General features: G+C 52.7%; 1 protein-coding gene across 6 annotated transcripts in view; it reads right to left on the reverse strand.

The window, feature by feature from the left end:
- The window catches only part of HOXB3 (homeobox B3), a 41,849-nt gene that overhangs the window by 8,330 nt on the left and 14,936 nt on the right, over nt 1–18,583 (reverse strand). For 2 of the 6 annotated variants that reach the window (XM_045070317.1, XM_045070318.1), the window contains exon 2: nt 16,948–17,123. The gene's annotated coding sequence lies outside the window, so the exon portion shown is untranslated. Of the gene's footprint in view, nt 4,170–6,960; nt 9,077–11,888; nt 16,898–16,947; nt 17,124–18,148; nt 18,484–18,583 lie in introns of those variants that run through there. The other 4 variants (XM_045070316.1, XM_045070321.1, XM_045070320.1 and 1 more) reach the window with 4 other exon arrangements.

The raw sequence follows: 18,583 nt of genomic DNA on the forward strand, positions 1-18,583 counted from the left end.
CAAGAATGTAGGTGTCTGCAGATTTGGGGCGGGGGTGGGGAAGCGCCACTCCCGGTGGAGGAGAGACAAACAGAGGACCAGGACATCTCCCAAAGCAGGAGTGTTTGCAACTCTGCCTAACTGCTGACTCGGGGCTTAGGGGATAAAATAGAAGGCAGAGAGTCTCTCTTTTCTACAAAAGGCAGCTTGGAAAACCTGTTAACTTCCAGTAGACAGAGCCAGCCAATACCCTGTGACCTCCTGGTTAGAATGCTTGGCTTTTGCCTTCTCCCATCTGGATGCACCAGAAGAGATGGGACTGGGAGAACAAAGGTGAGAGATGTTTCCAGCTATTTTGTCCCCTCCAGGAGAGGGTGGCCTTGTCTGGCAAAGCTTCCCTCACACCCTACTCACAAGCTCTGCTTTGAGCTGAGAAAGAGCCCTACTCTCCTAGAGAGTGTTCCCCGGGCCTCCTCTTGCCCCTACGGCTTTCAGTCCTGCTAAGTCAGTTTTTTCGTGGGCTAGAGCAGCCAGTTTCTTGGGGCCTTGCTGAGCAGGGGGTGGGTGGGACCCATGGCTTCCCTGCCCCCCAGCAACAGGAACCACATGCAGAAACTCCTACTGTGACGTCCCAAGGACCTTACCCCCTGCCTAGAGAGCTGGTGGCTAAACGAAGGGGGGAGTGGTGAGGATAGAGGGTGGGAACCATTTTTCTGTTTATTAGGAGTAACAAGAACAGAAAATGCCCAAGTCCAAGCCTATGTTTCGACTCAAGCCAGGCCCCTCAAAGAATGCCATCATGGCTGCTTGTGTGTGTGTGTGTGTGTGTGTGTGTGTGTGTGTGTACACGTGGCTGCACGGAGCCTGTCCTGAGATTTCTAGACCCTGGTTAGAGACCTGCGATGTTGGTTCTATGTGGCTTTGGGCCTGGTGGGTTGGGGACTCAGCCCAGGGAGGCTTCCGGAGGCCTGAGAGAAAGGGCACCTTTGGGTCTTTTCTCTCACTCCCCAATATTGAAAGTCAAAAATGTACCTCAGACCTTCAGCTCTCCTAAGCTGCTGCTACCACTAGCTAGAGAAGGTCATTGCAAAACTGAGGGAAGAGGAGAACCTGGTCACTGTGGGGCTGCACAGCATTACCTCCAGGAATTAAGAAAGCCCAGAGGGCACCTAGCCAGCTGCGGGCCTGTGAGACTGGGCTGCCTGAGGGTCTGGCCTGGAGCTGAGCTGAGGGAGGCTGGAGGAGCTTTCCAAAGACAGAGGAGGACCTCTCTCCTCCCAGAGTCTCCTCAACCCATTGTGGTCCCTTCTGGCAACACCAGGAGCCCCGGGGCATGGTGGGGTGGGGGTGAAAAGGAGGACTGGGGATCCAGAAAGCTAACCTGGAGAAAAAGATCAGAGGACACGCACCCCCCAAATGCGGTAGGAGAAGGAGTGGGGGGTTATTTATCCTGGAGAACAGAGCCCATTTGAACTGCTTGGGAGGAAATTACGTCTCAGTCTGGTTTTTCTTGTCTTCTTTTCCTCCTTTCTTGGAGATTTCTGGCTGGATGGGAGAACAGGCAGCTTGGAGGGCGCCCGGTTCCTCTGAGCTGTTGCTGCAGGCTGGGACCCTTCAAACTTCAGGGGACAAAGGTGGGGGCAGTGAAGAGCTTGGCAGGGGGACTTGGAGTAGGAGATATCACAGGGCTATGAGGGAAGACTGGGGTTTGGAAAAAGAGGGAGAAGAGAAGTTTATCACTCCTGACAAGGAAGTGATGATTTAGGGGCAGACCAGAGAGAGGAGTGAACAATTTCCTCCTGGACCCAAGTAGGGAAATTTGGGCAAACTTACCGGGTGTGTGTGTGTGTCTGTGTAAGAGAGAGAGAAATTGTGAAAAGAAAAATTGAGAAAAGATTAAGATAGAGACTTTAAGGTAATCTAACAAAGGCAGAAATTAATAATAAAGGTAAAACTTGGAAAAAATGGCCCCCTTCTGGGCATATTTTCCCCTCTCACTCGCTACAGCACCCCCCTCCCCCACTCTTAAATGCGTACCCAGTACCAGGGGATAAGGAGCGAGTTAAATCTCTTAGAGCCATTCCTGGCTGCCCACCTTTCCAGGCCTTGGAGGGATCATGTCTGTTCTCCACCCCCCCCCCCAAAAATCCGCCAAAGAGCAAACGAAAACTCTCCTCTCAATAAGGACAAAATGGCTGGCTCCTTTAAAATCGATTTCTGATACCAGCTTTGGGGTGACCAAGGATCTGGCCTCCAGCTCGACCAACCCACCGGCTTACTGAGAAGCTGGGACCTGGGAGCAGGAGGCGAGGCGATTAGAGAGCTGTTTCTTCCTGGTCCTGTCTGGGCTCCGGGCCCCACACTTTTCCGGCTTCACCGCCCAACTTTGTGGCGGCTGCGGAGTTGTGTGGAGTTCACACACGCACCGGAACGTCCATCTCTGCTTGCATATTAATAAAGATTTCAAAGCTGGCGGTTGTAAAATTAAATTGCTAATGAAGATGACTCTTGGTATCTGGACTCCCAACCCCCACCTCTCTAAGAAGGCCCGTGCGGGAGGAAACAAAGGGGAAGCGGGAAGGAGAAGGTTCCGTGCGGCCCGTGGAGGCCCGCGTAGACCCGGCTCAGCGGAAGCGGGGATCGAAAGAAGACAGAGGGAGGCCGCCAAGGTTGGAGAAGAAAAATGCAAGCTCTGTTCCCCCCCCCCCACTCGAAGTGGAGGGGCGCGGGAGGGAAGCAGGGGGGGAATAACAGGGCAGCCACGAGGGTTCGCTAAGTGTGTCTCGGGGACCACAGAGGCCGCCTGGATGCGCTGACCGAGCGGGCGGCGACGCCGCGGGCCAAGTCCGGAGTCAGGGGTAGGCGGGCGCCTGGTTGGCGCTGGAACCGGTTCTGAATCCGGGGCCGGCAGCGTCTAGACTCAGCTCAGTCCCGGCCTGGCAGACCCCACCCGGGCGGCCTGGAGACAAAGGTGGGCAGCCTGGAGAGGGCACGAGGAGAAGGAGCGAATCTTGGCCAGCTTGGGGAGGAGGTGGGTGGCTGGGGAAGGGAAGGAGAAGCAGGCAAGAAAGGAACAGGGGCCGGGCCTACTGCGAGTGACTGGGCAGGTCTCTCCTGACAGATTGCAGTCTCTCTCCCAGTGACCTCTGTTTAGCAGACAATAACTCACCGGATTAATGACCAATCAGCGAAAGGCCTTCCGAATTGCCTCCAAATATAAAACCCCAGAGTCAGAATGGGATAGGGCCAGAGTGTGGACTTGCCAGTCCTTTGGGTGTCTTTTTTACTCCCCTCCCTCTCTCTCAAAACAGAGACTCTGATTTCCAGAACCCCAAAGATGAAGTTGTGCCTGTCTCTTCCCACTCCCCGACCAGAACTCATGTATCTGACCACACTTTCCAAGGCAGTCTGGAAACCTCTGGTCCCCTAGCGGCCTCGCATATCCCTGACCCTACAAGAAATCTCCCTCTCACAACCACACAACTTTGGAGAACCTCACTTCTTTCGAATTTTATCTACTTCCAGCTGGGGAAAGAGATGAAAACAAGGGTAAAAATAGGGTGGGGGTCACCCACCGCATAGGCCTTCTGTCTTGGCTGCCCTTGGGAGACACCTACAGTCTGTGCCACCCTGAGTGTGTCCTCTTCCAAAAAGAGAGGGCCCAAAGACCCTGGAGTCAGGGTGTGGCTGGGGGACAGGCAGTGGCCCACCATTACAGAATCCAAATTCTGAAACCACAATTCAGTCCCTGGGCTGGAGGAGGAAGAATTTCAAAAAATGAAATCCGGATAACTCCAGCCTCAACCCAGTGCCTGGCAAGAAAAATGCCTTCCTCTGTGAGGGGGAACTCCCCCTTTCCTTTGCATGCCCCCCCCCCCAAATGCCAATCGCAGTCCAACCCAGCTAGCTGGCCCCTCTCCACTGACTTCTAACTCAATTGCTCTCAGCCTGGGCTTCTCTGCTGAGAATAAAGACACCTTCAAGAGGAGGAATGGTCCAGATTCTAACAGATTTCCTAGAGCCAGTCAGAGTAACCATCCTCTGCTCTGGGCACGTACAAATTCCCTGAATATTTGCAAACAAGCATGCAGTAACTTCTATGCCTAGATACCCTCAGAACTCCAGGATACGGGGCGCCTGGGTGGCTCAGTGGGTTATAGCCTCTGCCTTCAACTCAGGTCATGATCCCAGGGTCCTGGGATCGAGCCCCGCATCGGGCTCTCTGCTCAGCAGGGAGCCTGCTCCCCATCCTTGTGATCTCTATCTGTCAAATAAATAAATAAAATCTTTAAAAAAGAAAAGAAAACTCCGGGACACGCAAGAGAGCTGCTCCCAAGCACTAGAGAGTTTCCCAAGGTCAGACCTAGGGAGAAACTCAGACACTGTCCTCTCCAACCCCTGCCATTGTTACAGACAGGGAAACTGAGGCTCATAGCCAGAGAGTGATTTGTCTCAAGTCCATAGGCTCAGCAGTCCGGAGGCTTGGATTCTAGGCATTCCAGACTGGCTGTGTGGTCTGAAGCAGTGAACTCCTTGGGCCTCAGTGTCCCCTCTGTAAAGCTAGAGCATGGAGTGGGAGGGGTTGGTCTAAAAGATCTCTCAGGTCCCTTTTTGGACTGACAGCTTGCGGTTCTCTGTCTGCTCATGTAAAAGTGAGCGACAATATGATCTCAGAGTTCGGACAATAAAGGGCACCACCTCTGCCAAAAGCAGAGTATTTTTTCTTGGAATTAAATGTTTACACCCCCCACTGCTGAGCACCAACCCCACGCCTGGTTCTCCTTGCCCCCCCCAAGGCTCATACACTGGTTTTTACCACCACTCTGTGCGTGTGTGCGTGCATGTGTGTGTGTGTGTGTGGTGTGTGTGTGGGGGGGTGTTCTCTATCTCCATCACCAAATCAAAAGTGCTATTTTTGGACACAGCAACCTGAGCAGTAAATAATTAATTTGTATAATTAGAGGAGGAAGGCTTTGGCCTGGCAATTTTTAACCAGGAGTCAATGCACCCATTGTACCAGCCTGGCCTTCTCACCCGACCCCCAACTCTGCCCACACACCTACCAGCCTCCCCAGCTGCCTCCTCCTCAGTTGGAGACCAGCATTTCCAAAATGGCCAGAAAGAAGGTTTCAGAGTCAGCCTCTGCTCCCTCCCCAAGAAAGTTCCATTCTCTGCCTTGCTTCCCTCTACAGAAATCGGTCTGCTTGCAGCTACCCCTCAAAGCTCGCTTTTCCTACCCCCTAATGCTCTGCGAGCTCCAGGTCCAGGCTCTCTGCTCCTGGGACACATGAAATCCACCTCCCCAGTTCAAGATGCCCCAACAATGCAGCGAGTTTGCATTTCAAGAAACTCCCATTAATATCAATTTACTTCACTGAAACCTCGGGTTCTTCATCAAGTTGATGATTTATGATAAAATCAATTAAATTACGGCCACTTAGGGCCCAGCCGCTTCCTCTCAGATTTCATTGGTGCGGGGCCCAAGTGTCTGGTGGAAAAATGCAAGTTTAGCTGGAGGCGAGGAAAGATAATTCTGCGGCTGAGAAAATTTAATGCAAAACAATTTCCAGGCAAAGCCAGGCTTCTAGACAGAAATGCAAGAGCCACCAATTGGCCTGAGGAAATAACTATCTGGGGTCAAAATATTTCTCTCCCCACCCCTCAGCATCCTGTATGGCTCTTTTGCTCTGTTCCCCTTTGTGCTCACTTGCCCCTTCCCAAGCAGAGACTTTGGGAAAAATTGGAGCAGTGATGGTGGAACCCATGCCTGCCAAGACCCAGGGTCACACCGCTGAGCTCTGCTACTATTCTGGGGTCTTTTTCTCCTCTCCTCCTCTCCTTCCCACGCAGCCATGTTCACTAATTCCTTAGCCTCCCATGGCAAAGTTAAAGGTTCAAAGTGAAGATCAGGCAGTCCATGCACATGGCCCAGAGGGGCGAAGGACCAGTCCAAGTGGACTGTCTGCACATGGCTGTGGGCGGAAAGAAAGCACATTCTGGACCAGCACCACCCCATGGTGAGGGCACAGGGCAGCAAAATGTGTTTAAACTACCACATCACAGAGGACCAGGACCAGAGAACACCGAGCCTCCTTCCCAGCCCCGTGTGCCCACTCACAAAGCGACGCTGCACCCCCATGGACCCCAGCCTGAGCACATGTGTACCCCTGCGTGCTAACACTCTCACACAACACACAAACACACCTCCACGTGTGCATGCTTGCACACTATCCTTATACATCACACAGACCCACCACATCCTGCGCCTGCAAAGGGACAGTTCCCACCATCTCCCCACATCTGGGAAAATAAATCCCAGCGAAGGAAGCTGGCATCGCCTCCCACTCCTAGGAGAGGGGCTCCTCCTGCCTCTGCTCTGTTTGGTTTTTGGTTTCCAGAGCAGTCTGGGAGTAAACATAGCTTCTCTGAAGCCATAAATCACCCCCTCTCCTACCTTCTCAGTTTAACACCCGGCCTCACCGCAACCCTTGTAGTTTCAGCTTCAAATAACCCGCCAGGTGCTAAAAGGCTCACCATGGTGACAGCTGGACTGTGGGAGCAGGGCCCAGCTGTCCCCCCAACCCCAGGAGATGCCCCCGCATTTCCTTCATAATGCACAGCTTCCAGCTCCCCTGGAAAACCCTCCAGAGCGTCCAACACCCTTCCTGAGCCAGAAAGCTCCTCCACCCCCTAACTGGGTTCCTGTCCACACACGGGGTGGGGGGGGGCGGCGTGCAAGCCCACATTCCTCCACATTGCCCGGCACACCCGGATCCCTCTATCCCCTCAGCACCCACCGGCCTCTTTAAGGTGCTCCCATCTTTGTCTTCCACAATTGGGATCCGGCCTCTTTCCTGACCCAGGAGAGAGACCTGGGGGCTGGGGACTCGGCCTGCCCCTACACACACGTACCCACCCCCCCACGGACACCCCCACACCCCTCGCCGGATCCCGGCCGCCAGGCTCCGCACCCCTACTTACCTGTGCGGACTCCCGCTAGGGCGCAGGCCGCGGGCAGCGGGGAGCAGCGGGCGCGCGGGAGCCGACTGCCAGGCCCGGGTCCCTGGGCCCCAGCGGGGGCGCCCCGTCCGCAGCCCGCCGCATCGCGCTCGTGCAGACCCCAGCGGGCCCCGGAGCGGCGGGCGGCGCGGGGAGAGGCCCGGAAGCGCTCGCCCCCTCCCCGCCCCTGCCCCTGCCCCCGCCCCCGGCTTTGTTAGGCCCTCGAGGCCGCGGGGCGGCGAAGCGCGCGCGGAGGCTGCGCTCGGGGCGCTCGGGGTCCCGGGCCGGAGAAGCCGGAGCGCCCCCTCGGCGACGGCCCGCGTGGGGCTGCGGGCGGCCGGGCGCGCCTGGCACGCAGCCGGATCGGGGCTGCGAGAGCTGGCCGAGCTGCCGGGCGAGAGGAGCCGCGAATGACAGGGGGCACGGCGAGGCGCGGGGGGCGCCGGGGGCGCCATGGCGGAAGGCGGGCGCACGGGCGGCTCTTCAATGTCACCAGCGAAATGGGTTCCATATGTCCGGCCCAGCGGAGAAGGGAGGGGAAGAGAGAGAGTTCTGGGCAGGACGGGACGGGAGGATGGGGGTGGGGGTGCGCAGTGGAGGGAGAGAGCAGGGGCGCGAGGGGGAAAAGGGACGGATGGGAGAAGCAAGAAGGTTTGCATTTTCCAGGTTCCCTGGAGTTTTCTAAAGCAGCTTAGGCTGGTAGGAATTTTCTTTCCCTTTTTCCTTTTCTTTTCCTGAAAGATGGGGGAGGGAGGAGATTAGTAAGGGCAGCATCCGTTTGTTCCTGCTGGGGCTTCAAGGGAGGAGATGTGGATTGGAGGTGAAAGGGAAAGTTCTTAGGCGGCTGGCAGACCGACTTCTTCTCCCTCGCCCTGAAGAGGGAAAGAAGAGATCAAACCGGCCAGGGGGAAGAGAGGCCAAGGAAGGATTCCGGGGTCCAGGTGTGAGCGCCTGACCCCAAACACCACCACCACGCCACCACCCCTGCAGAATTTTGGGAGATTCCGGCCATTAAGTTACTGAAGGTGGTCCGTGAAAAAGGAGACTGCCCCGCTAGGACAGTCTTGGCCACTCCCTGACACTTGGGTTCCTACCCCAGCTGCCTCACACCTGATTTAGCACTCCCGACTAAGGGCCTACCCTAGGGGCAGTTCCTTCTGGGTCAGCCCCGGGCTGTGGGCAGCTGCCTGGAAAGAAAGCACAGAGTCTCCAGGAGCTTCCAGACCCCTCCACGTGCCTGCCCTCCCCAAGCGATTGGACTCTTTCAACATGTCTCTCTATTCTGTCTCTCCCTCTCTTTCTCTTTCTTTCTCTTTCTCTCTCTCCCTCCCTCCCTCTCTCTCTCCCCCTGTGCCTTTTCTAACCATCTTGTTGTTTCTGTCCCTTTTGCACGGCCTCATTGTCTTCTCATACTCTGCCTCTCTGTCTTCCATGAGTGTGAACTGAGCCCGTGAAAGACTTAGCAGTATCTCCAGAAATCACTTCTGGGCTCACTCACTAGGCTGCTCCTCTCCTTGGGGCAATGTGGAGCCCTTGGCCTCAGGGCCCTTTCATCTGCAGGGAGAACACATCCTTCCATCACAAAGACAAAGTGAGTGGTTTCTTTTCTAGTTTCCTCCTTCTCACTTAACTATGTGTGTGTGTGTGTGTGTGTGTGTGTGTGTGTCCATCCAAGTTGTGGGGTTCCTTGTCCCAGGACAGCCTCCCTGCCACTCTGACCGGCCTTTGTCTTTATTCTCCCTGTCATCTTCTCCTTGGGCTCTGCCTTAACTTCTCCCCTCAGAAAAGGATCCTGCTGCTTGTTCTCTCTCTGGGGCCCTCCCTTTTTCCTTCATCCTCTCTCTCTCCTCATCTTTTTATCCAATTCTTCTGATGGCTAAAGCATTGGCAGCCTGGCTTCTGAAAGACATGGAGATAAACACTATCATTACTAAAGAAGGACACCGGCAGAGTCTGGACAGAAGACGGACTCAGCAGCTTTCCAAAAGCCCCTTCCACCAAATACGTTCTACTTCATCCCCTGGACAGCACAAAAGCAAATGGGGTGCATATGTGCAGAACAGATAAGAGCCAGGGTGCTTCATGGCTAAGTAAACCATATATATATATATATATATATTTTTTTTTTCTTTCCAAACCATATATATATATATATATATATATATATATATTTTTTTTTTTTTTTTCTTTCCAAACTTGCTGACTTGAGAGCAGGCCTATATCCCTGGATAGAGGGCATTAGACCTTACACAGAGAGATTCTGCAAGGAGCCAGCAACTAAAAGATAATGGTGGGGAGGGAGGTTCTCCCCGCTTTTTTTCTCCGGGGAAGACTCTGAGTGTGAATTGGGGAAAGGAAAAGGAAGAGGGTATCCCCAGGGCCAAAAGAGACAAAGAACTGAAGGAGGCTGAGAGAATAGAGAGGAAAAGAGAGGGGATCAGACCTCCATGTCACAGGCAAAGGCAGCAGGACGAGGGGAGACAGAGAAGGAGGCATAGTTGGTAACACAGGGGTAGAGGCCTGTAGGACTGGTTCCCAGCTCACACCCCTAGTTCTGACCTGTCCCAGAGAGCAAATCCTTCAGCTTTCCTCTTTTGTTTCTCATCCTCCAAAACATGCTGAATTCAGAAGCTAATAAAACATGGGTCTACCCTCTTCCTTCTCCCCGGGTCCCTCCTCCTCTCCCAGGAAGAGGTAATCCTTCCCCGCCTTTCTTAGGGACTCCAAGACTTTGGCCTAAGTTCTGGTATGCTGCTTTGGGGGTGAAGTCCGCCTCCCCACATTTACACCCCACACACACACACACAACTTCCCAGGTAAGGGAGAAATACATACTCGCCTCTCACACTGAGTGTCTCTCACACTGAGTGTGTGTGGGATTCTCCAACACTGAAAGAGGGAGGCCTGAAGGGCTGGAGCCCCCATCCCTCAAGTCTGCCTTCCCCAGCACCTTCCCTCTTCCCCACACTCTCTGGTCCCATCAAAGAGGCCCCTGAATCCACACTCTCCCCAGTTCCATTTCTCCAGACTAGGTAACACCACACCCATCCCAGCCTAGGGTCTTGACCTCTCCTTCTCTTTTTCCCTAAACCCTTTTCAACCCAGACTCCCAATCTGGGAGGCTTCCTCCACCCCCTGCCCACAAATCTGCAGGTTAACAAGGACCGGGCTCAGCACCCCTTGGAGCCGAGCATGGGAGCAAGCTCCTGGCTGCTCCAGGACCCCGAGGCCTAAACCACCACTCCAGGAGGCTGATGCCATGAATAATTAACACCTGGGCACGGTGTCGCTCTAATTTTTCTCCTCGAAGGTTTACACTAGCAGGCAGAGTTAAATATCATGGATAATAGTGGCTATAAAGTCACTTGGCCGGGCTCCAGCCAGCAAAGGAAAAACCAGCAGCTTGCACTGTACTTGGCAAAGACTCTGGCCCTCCACCACAACTTTGGGGTGCAGTCTAGAATGTCCCCAGAAGCTACTTCTGGCTTTGCCCTTGACCATCAGGCTCTTCTCTAATGGGGAGGGACTGGGACCCCCACATGAAACCCAAAGGGAAATTTACCAGCTCTCCTCCCCCCCAATCTGCACCCCATTTGCTCCCTCTTTGGAGGGGGCCTTAAGGAGGGGAACATACCCTATGTCCTGGAACCCTCACCAACTCCCTGGGACCACCTGATTCCTGGAGCATTTCTTTTCTAGAGAAACTTAGAGAACTTCTCCCTGCTTTAGCCCCAAACACACAGAGTCCCTCACTGCCGAGGAAACTTTCTTTGTTTCAGGAGGTCCGAAGGAAGGCTACTGGGGTGTGAATTCATTTCCTTGTTTTGTTAGCCAGGAGGGTGGGGAGCCAAGGCTTTCAGCTTCTCTCCCAGCCCTTCACCCTCTGTCCCCATGATCTCCCCCCAATTTGGGGGGCTCTTTCCCTACTCTCACCATCTTGCTGTACATTGATCCTACAGATGACACTTCAGTACTATAACCGCATCCTTCCAGCCCCCTTCCCACACTGCTTCAATTTGACCCCCATGGATGACCAAAATCTTTGCCTTCAACTCCAGCCATTTCTCCCTCCACCTCCACCTCTCCTGCCCCCAGGCCCCTTGTGCCTTCAGAGTAGGGCTCTTTACCCTGGGCTGGAGTCAGAGCAGCCAAACTCCTGGAAGGGAATGCCTGAAAAAAATGGAGCTCTGTCTGCTGCTTCAGGAATGTTGGCTCTATCAGGCTTGCAAATATAATTTTTATATTAGGTCGTGGTCTTTGACTGGGTTTATATGCCAATGAGGCATTTCTGGTTTACCAAATTTATACAAATCTCGCCTTAATTGATAATCACAGATGCTGTAATTTAAGACCTCCAGCCATAGAGCTTTCATATTAACTGCTGATATATTACTGCAAATCGTCTGAAATAACCAGCTCCTGGGAGCAGAGCAGAGAGGGAGGAAGTGGCTCCGAGACCGAGTCTCTCCCGGCCGCAGAAATAGCCGAGCTTCCACATCATTTTCCGTGAGAAATGATTTATCGAAGACATGGCCATAAACAACACAACTCGCTCACAAACACACACAGACGCGTGCGCACACACGCGCACACACACACACACAATGGCGGGCATGCCGGTCGAGAAGCTGACACCCATATTGCTATAAATCAAGAAAAAGGTTGGAGGAGAGAGACAGAGAAAGAGAGAGGGGGAGAGAGAGAGAGAGAGAGAGAGAGAAGAGGAATATTCCTAAAATCTCTATGCAATGCCTCAATGGGTATAAACACACAGAGCACCGTGTGAAGAGAAATGGCAGGAAATGAAGATGGCTATTTGTCACAGTTTACGACAATAACATTAATAACAAACAATAAATTTACATGGACATATAAGACGCGGTAGGTAGTGAGAAATCCCTTCTACTTACAATACCCCAGCCCGCGGTGTGGCTCCGGCTGCGGGGCTCTTTTATTGTTGCCTCCCTCTCTTTTTCTCTCTCTCTCTCTCCCTCTCTCTCCCCCTGTCTCTCTCTCTCTTTTTTTTTTCTCGGGATACAGGCTTGTTTTTCAAAGGACAGTTGAATTGCACGTCAGAAACAGGGAGACCGAGGCTGCGATTTTCCTGACAAATACATATCTATTCTGCAACCTCGGCATTAATTATTTAATGAATCACGTGACCAGGAGGGGGAAGGGGGTCTTTCGATTTCAGACTCAAAGGACCACTGTGACCTTCCCCTTCAGGAGGAGAAATTTTCCTGCAAAATAGGTTTTCCCCCCAACCCACCAATGGAAGAGTAGTGAGTTCTCCTACTCTCTCCCATGTTCCCATCTATACCTACCCTCCCTATAGCTCCCTAACCTCCCCGCCCCCAGACACACACTTACCCACAGCCCACCTCTCCTCTCTCCCTTCTCCTCCTGCTTCTGCTTAGTTCGTGGAGGTGCAGAAATAGTCTGCAGGGGCGTCTGGGGGGTGGGGGTGGGGTGGGCGCGGAGCCCTGCTCAAAGCCCCTGGATTTCTCAGCTCCCCGTTCCTCTCTCTGCATCCTCTAAGCTCAAGATTTCCCCCCAACTCCATTCTCTCTCTCACTCCTAGGATATTGATCTTAGTGGGGCCCACTCCCCCCTTCCTAAAAGACCAACAACCTTTCTAAAGGGACCAGCTTCAAAAGAAACCCTTCGTTAAGTCCAAGTTACATATGTATAAAGAATGGGGCTTCTGGGTTTAATTCTCCTTCTGATCTTTTGTGGTACCTCTGGAAGGGGCAGAAAAGGGACAGGGTGAGGAGATGACTCGGGAGCTCCCACAGCTGAGAATAACCGCAAGGGGGACTTTTTTTTCCCCCCGTCCCTTGTGTTATTACCAAGGGAAATCAAATTCTAGTGACCAACTGAGCATACGCTCTAGAGACAAAGATCCCAGACTAAGGTGTCTATACAAAAGAAGTGGACAGTCAGTGTCTGTCTACCTATGTCACACCCCATCCCAGTGACCCCCTCTACCCGCAACACATCAGTGAAGACAGCCAAAGATTTCAACTAGAGGGGAGGGAAAGGGAAGAAAGCAGCTTTGAAGTTGGCCTGGCAGCCCCGGGGTCCCTATTTCCCAGGTGTTAGTACCCTGAGCTCCCAATCAGCAGACAATGGAGCCTGATCGATGGGGAAAGATTGGGGGGAAGGGAGGGAATCTCATAATAAAGGGTTAAACAGAGGGATGGTAGGACCAATCCATTCCCTAGGCCTAGAGAGAGAAAGGGACACATGTCTTCGTCCCAGATGTAAACAAAACAAAACAAAACGAAACCAAAAATCCCCCAAACCTTCCTTCCCTTACAGCTTGGCCCCAGAACTTGCAGACCAGTTACAACCAGAATTGGAGTCCTGGGCCACGGGGAGGGGTGGGAGTGCAAAGGGGAGCAGAAAAGACATTCCTGGAGAAGCCGCCCGCTGGGCACATTCCCAGCCTTATCTTCAGCAGCTCCGGGCGCAGCCTGGCCTACGCTGCCGTCAGAACAGGCAGGGTAGGAGAATTAATTCAGCTTAGGGTAGGGGAGCAGGGGCCGAGGGGGCACCACTGGTTTGTCTGGAAAGGTCCGAACCAAAACCAACTCAGTGGGGAGGTGGCTGAGGACCCAGATGCCTTACCAACCCCCCAAAGAAACAGCTACCCTGCCTGCCGGCCCGGTAAGTTCCAGCTGGGGCGGCTGAGCAACCCCTGCCTTCTCCTCAGAATCCCTGCTCCTGACGCCTGCCCGGGTGGGGACGCCAGCAGGGCCGCACTCTGTAGGGGGGTAGTCGGCTTTGATTGTCCAGATACAAAACACAGACTGGTATTGAATTCAGCCTGCTCCCGATGTGGGCTCTTAGCCTGGCTCCTGCCCAGGCAGCTCCTTGCAAGATCCTGGCCACGGATCTATTACAAATGGTCCCCTATAGGAACACAGTCCACTAAAGTCTGAAAGAAAAAAAAAAAGAAAAAAAAGAGAGAGAGACGGAGAGAGATAGAGAGGGAGAAAGGAAGGAAGAAATAAGCAGGAGCATGGGAAGACAGCACTCTCTGAAACCGAGAAATTGTCTTTGAAACCCAGAAATTGTCTTTAAGGACAAGAAAACAGCAGAATGACAGGAAGGCACGCCAGGCAGGTTCTGTTAAAATGCCCACCCTCTTTTCGGATCCTGGGAATGTCCATGTTCAAATAAACAAGCGCCTGAGCGCGAGTGGAGCGCTTTCTTGCTGCCGATAAAGCGAACGTTCATTCTGCAAGAAAGGCGAGATTGATTTACGAATCTGAACGCTCCGGTTTTATGGCTGATCACAAATCCGTCAGCGCTCAACTCACGCTGGGAAACTTCCCAACTCTGTTTTCCAACCAGACTCCCCTCCCCAGCGTGCCACTCTTCCCAGGGAGACCCACCACCGGCGCTGCCTCCCCGGCTCGCTCGCTCGCTCGCACTCGGGCAGGACTGGGGCAGCCCCTCTGTCCCCAGAGGTGCAAGTAGGAGGCCAGCGGCAAGGGCCCAAGAACTTGAAGGGAAGAGAGGGCAAAGATGAGGGGTGCCGCTGGAATTCTAGAAGGTGAGCCCATCCAGCTGGGGAGCCTGCTGGAGGTGCTCAGCCCTGAAAAGACTGGGGGTCTGGGAGTGAGGGAATAGGGAAATCTCGAAGCTCTTGCCTCAGTGGTTGAAACCCTTGAATGAACCCCAATCTTCCCTTTCATTGTTTCCTTCCTCTTTCCCTTAATGGATCCCTCACACGGCAGAGAGCACCTCCTAAAGTCCCAGGTGGCTACAGCTTCCTCACCTGGGCCTCTAGAGGGCCCACAATAGCTTATCTGCCCTTCTGAGTAATGGGTGCACATCTGACATGTGCCCCAAACGTTTGCAGCCCAGGAGCGGCCTGACCCCCTTTCTACTCACTCCCTCTTCCTGCCTGAGACCTCCAGCCCCTGCGTGGATTCCCCCACTCAGGGACAAAGGAGATGGTACCAACAGATACTAGCTATTTCTTGCCTGAGTTAGAGACCCCAAGTTACAGGAGACAATCTACAAAATGCAAATCAGTACCCGACACACATCCCAGCAAGGTTCGGTCTCTCCTAGTTTTAACTGAAGGAACATTTCCTCTCTTCCCAGCTGGAGTCTGTCTGTCTGTCTGTCTGTCTCTCTTTGTCTCTATCTCCTCCTAAAATAACGGCAGCTGGTGTGGATTTTAAGATGAATCAGAGTAGAATAAAGATTTGGAAAGGCTCCATGTTAGCAAATTCTCCACCCATCTCTTAAAATTAAAAGTTGCTAAAACTTTGGTTAATGTGGCAGAGCTGTTCCTGGAAATGGGCAGAACAGCCTGTCCTGACCCTTCTCCCACTTCTCTTGCTCCTCTGGTGGGAAGGCATCCATGGCCTCTGTGAGTCGCTGGGATGGGGCTGGGGATTAGGGGAAGAGGGCACAAGCGACTCTAGGATTAGCTTCCTAAACAAAGGAACTTCAGAAAATGGGTTGAGAAGCTGTGGATTTGGATCTGAGACCTGGAGAGAAAGTTGCCTCCAAGGGACTGTCGGTGGGGGGGGAGGCTTCCCTCTCTTTAGAACTCAGAGGCTTGTTCCCTTGGCGCTCTGCTGCCCTGTGGACCTCTCCTTTCACCTCCCTTTGTCTCTCCTCCCTCGGCTCCCTCCAAGAGAAGGAGGAAAGGAGGCACGAGTTGGACATGGTGGGGGGAGCAGTTAGAACCTGGCCTGGGAAGGGAGTTCTACACAGAGGGCCAGATCAGCACCTTACTTCCCTCCCCTATCTGTACCCCTGAGCTAAATTTTTTACTCCTTTTCTTCCCAGTGGACAGTCACAGAAAAACAATCCAGAGATTCCCAGATAGCAAAGAAGGGGTTGGGGGCCAGAGGGAGATGCAGAAGGCCGGCCACAGGACAGCCCGGGAGGGGCCCTCTTGGCCGAGGTCTGACTTTCCCTCCTGGGCAGCAGTCAGGAGCCAGGAGCAGCACACTGTCCAGTCTCAGAGAGGTCAAGGGGCTTCCGAGGTCATTTTGTGGTTCTAATACTGAGCTAATCGCCTAGAAAACGTGGCCTCTCCATGAACTCTCTCTCCTGCCAGCCTCCTGCCTCCTAACCCTCAGTGAGCCCCAGGGTAAAAGGGCCAGCACATTTTCAGGTCTGAGCCAGAGCCTGCTGGCTCCCTTGCCTTCAGAAGCAGGGCCCCACAAAGGGGGAACAGAACCCCCAAAACAAGAGAGGAAAAGGAAACCAAAGTGAGCACTGAGCCTCCAGGAAGAAGTGGGGAGCAGAGATGAAGAGGAAGATTCTGGCACCAACGAACCTTGCCTGTAAACGGAACAGTTTCCTGCTCCAGAGTTGCAAATATCTATCCAGAATCCCATGCTAGACACAAGAAAGAAAGAAAGAAAGAACGAAAAGAAAGAAAGAAAATGAAGACATCTACCTATACCCAGCTCCAAGCCTGGGGCATTCCATCCAAGAACTGCATTCCATTTTTCCAGGAGGCGGCAGTGACATCTCCCCGGTAAACAGACATAAGGGACACAAGCCCCCAGTGTAGACAAGCAAAGTCACAGAACACACTGGCCACATGTGCGTGTCCCGAAACACGCACACTTGCACACACACGTGCTGGAGCTCTCCAGGCCCGCCTGCATTTTCCGAAACCCTAAAAGCCCTTCTGAGCTGCCTCCCAAACGATGTTCTCTGGGGTTTTTCAGGGGCTCTGACACCTCCGTCCCAAGCAGTTCAAACACTCTCCAGGTGTGAGGCCCCTCGCTCTCCCTCTGACCCAAGCATCCGTCATCATAAAAGGCAACAAATCTGACCCAAGCATCCACCATAAAAAACCCGGCGAAGAAAGTTGAAAAAGGAAAAGAAGGAGGCAAGAGAGTTTCTTCTTTCCTTTGTAAAAAGAGCTCATAAAACGATTAAAAAACAAAAAACAAAAAAAGACAGCCCAGGCGGGGGCTTTGTTACCTCTGCGCCTCTCGCCTCCTCTGGCCCGAATTCCACGGATCCCATTCATGACGAAGGGCTGCTTCCAAACTGAGAAAAAAGTTTTCAACTTTATGGTTCCAAATTTTTTCCCCCTCGCAGATCCGGGAGAGCCAGCTAACACTTTTTTCCCCCAACAGCCGGTCTGCGGAGATTTGCTGTTGAATAATAACAAAGGAGAGAGGATACGTATTTAAAGAAAAGAAGTGATTAATGGTTTTCTGTATAATTCTCACATTTTTCTTAGCTCTTGTCTACACAGAATGGCTGTGAACTTTAAGCTCCATAGAAATCTTTTTTTTATTCTATTCATACCTTCCAAGGAGCAGCTTTGATTTGGTTCTATAGAGACATTCCTGGGGGGGCATATGCTTTTTAAGAACTATTTTCCCCCTCCACTAAGGGCGGCCGCATCCCCGGGCAGCTTAAACATCACACCGCGATTCCACCGAAACAAAGCTCGCCGCTCTGAGCCTCCAGGTCTGGGCAATTTTTTTATGAGGCTTCCAGAAGCATTTCCACGGGCCGTTCTATGGCCCTTTCCCGCGCTGTGGACACGGGCCCCTGTGTCCTGGGCCCTACCCAGCCTCAAACTCCCGGGCGCTGCAAACCGGAGGAATACAAAAGAAATAACAATAAAACGCGCTGGTAGAATCAGCTATGTTTATTTTCTGGAGGGAGACAGGACCGACTGAAAAACAAAAAAACCACTTTTAATTGCGAATGCTCTTTTGAGCCCCAAGCTTTTTGGAGGCGGGTGGCAGTATCCTGGCTGCCACAAGACCAGAGAAACCCACCCCCCTCCCCAGGCTGGAGCCCTCAGACCTTAGCACTTCTCTTGGGTGCTGCCCCAAAGCTTGTGAGGGTCATGGGCACCCCCAACCCCTTCCCCCACTCCATTCTAGGGGTGACTGGGACCTCAGAGACAGAAAGCTATTTGGTCCCCAGTCATACTTTCGATACTTTCTATGAGAAAGAAAATGAAAATTAATACAGGAGCAGGGCTTCACAAAAGAGGCCATTTGTCTTCTTGATTATCTATTTGCTTGTCAGAGTTTGAGCTATGGCACCGGCTAGCTCCTTTGTAATATAAAAATACTCTGAAAACCTGCAAACACCCAGAAACATCTGTGCAAAAAATTAGACTCATTAAAGCTTTAAACACCTCAGAGGAAAACGATACCTTCTTAGGCGGGAGGAAAGAGGCCGGCCTCGCAGAATCCTCCCTCCGAACCTTAATAAGCAAAGAGTCGTCTGTCTAGAAAGAGACAGCTTAACCGCATTTTATTTGCTTATGACAAATAAATCACGATATGAAAGCCTTTGCCATACTTAAGCCTCTCGTGTCCTACAATGAAACATTCCCCCCCTCCATCAGGGATTGGAGTCAGCCCGCCCAGTACTTTCAATCCATTTTTGGACTGAAGGGAAAAAAATTAAAAGCCCCAAACAAAACACACCCACTCCAAAAGGAAAACACACGAGCTACCACAATTTGGAGTCCTCAGAGCTCAAAAGTCCCCTTGGACCCTTTGAAAAAAAATCTTCAACCACTCTAGTATGAGGCCGAATGGACTGGGGTGCTTAGCATAAACGCTGGGTGGCATTTGTATCTTTA

Source organism: Mustela putorius, unplaced genomic scaffold (genome assembly GCF_011764305.1).
Source record: "Mustela putorius furo isolate JIRA1106 unplaced genomic scaffold, ASM1176430v1.1 tig00003962_pilon_pilon_pilon, whole genome shotgun sequence".
In the NCBI taxonomy this organism is placed as follows: Eukaryota; Metazoa; Chordata; class Mammalia; order Carnivora; family Mustelidae; genus Mustela; species Mustela putorius.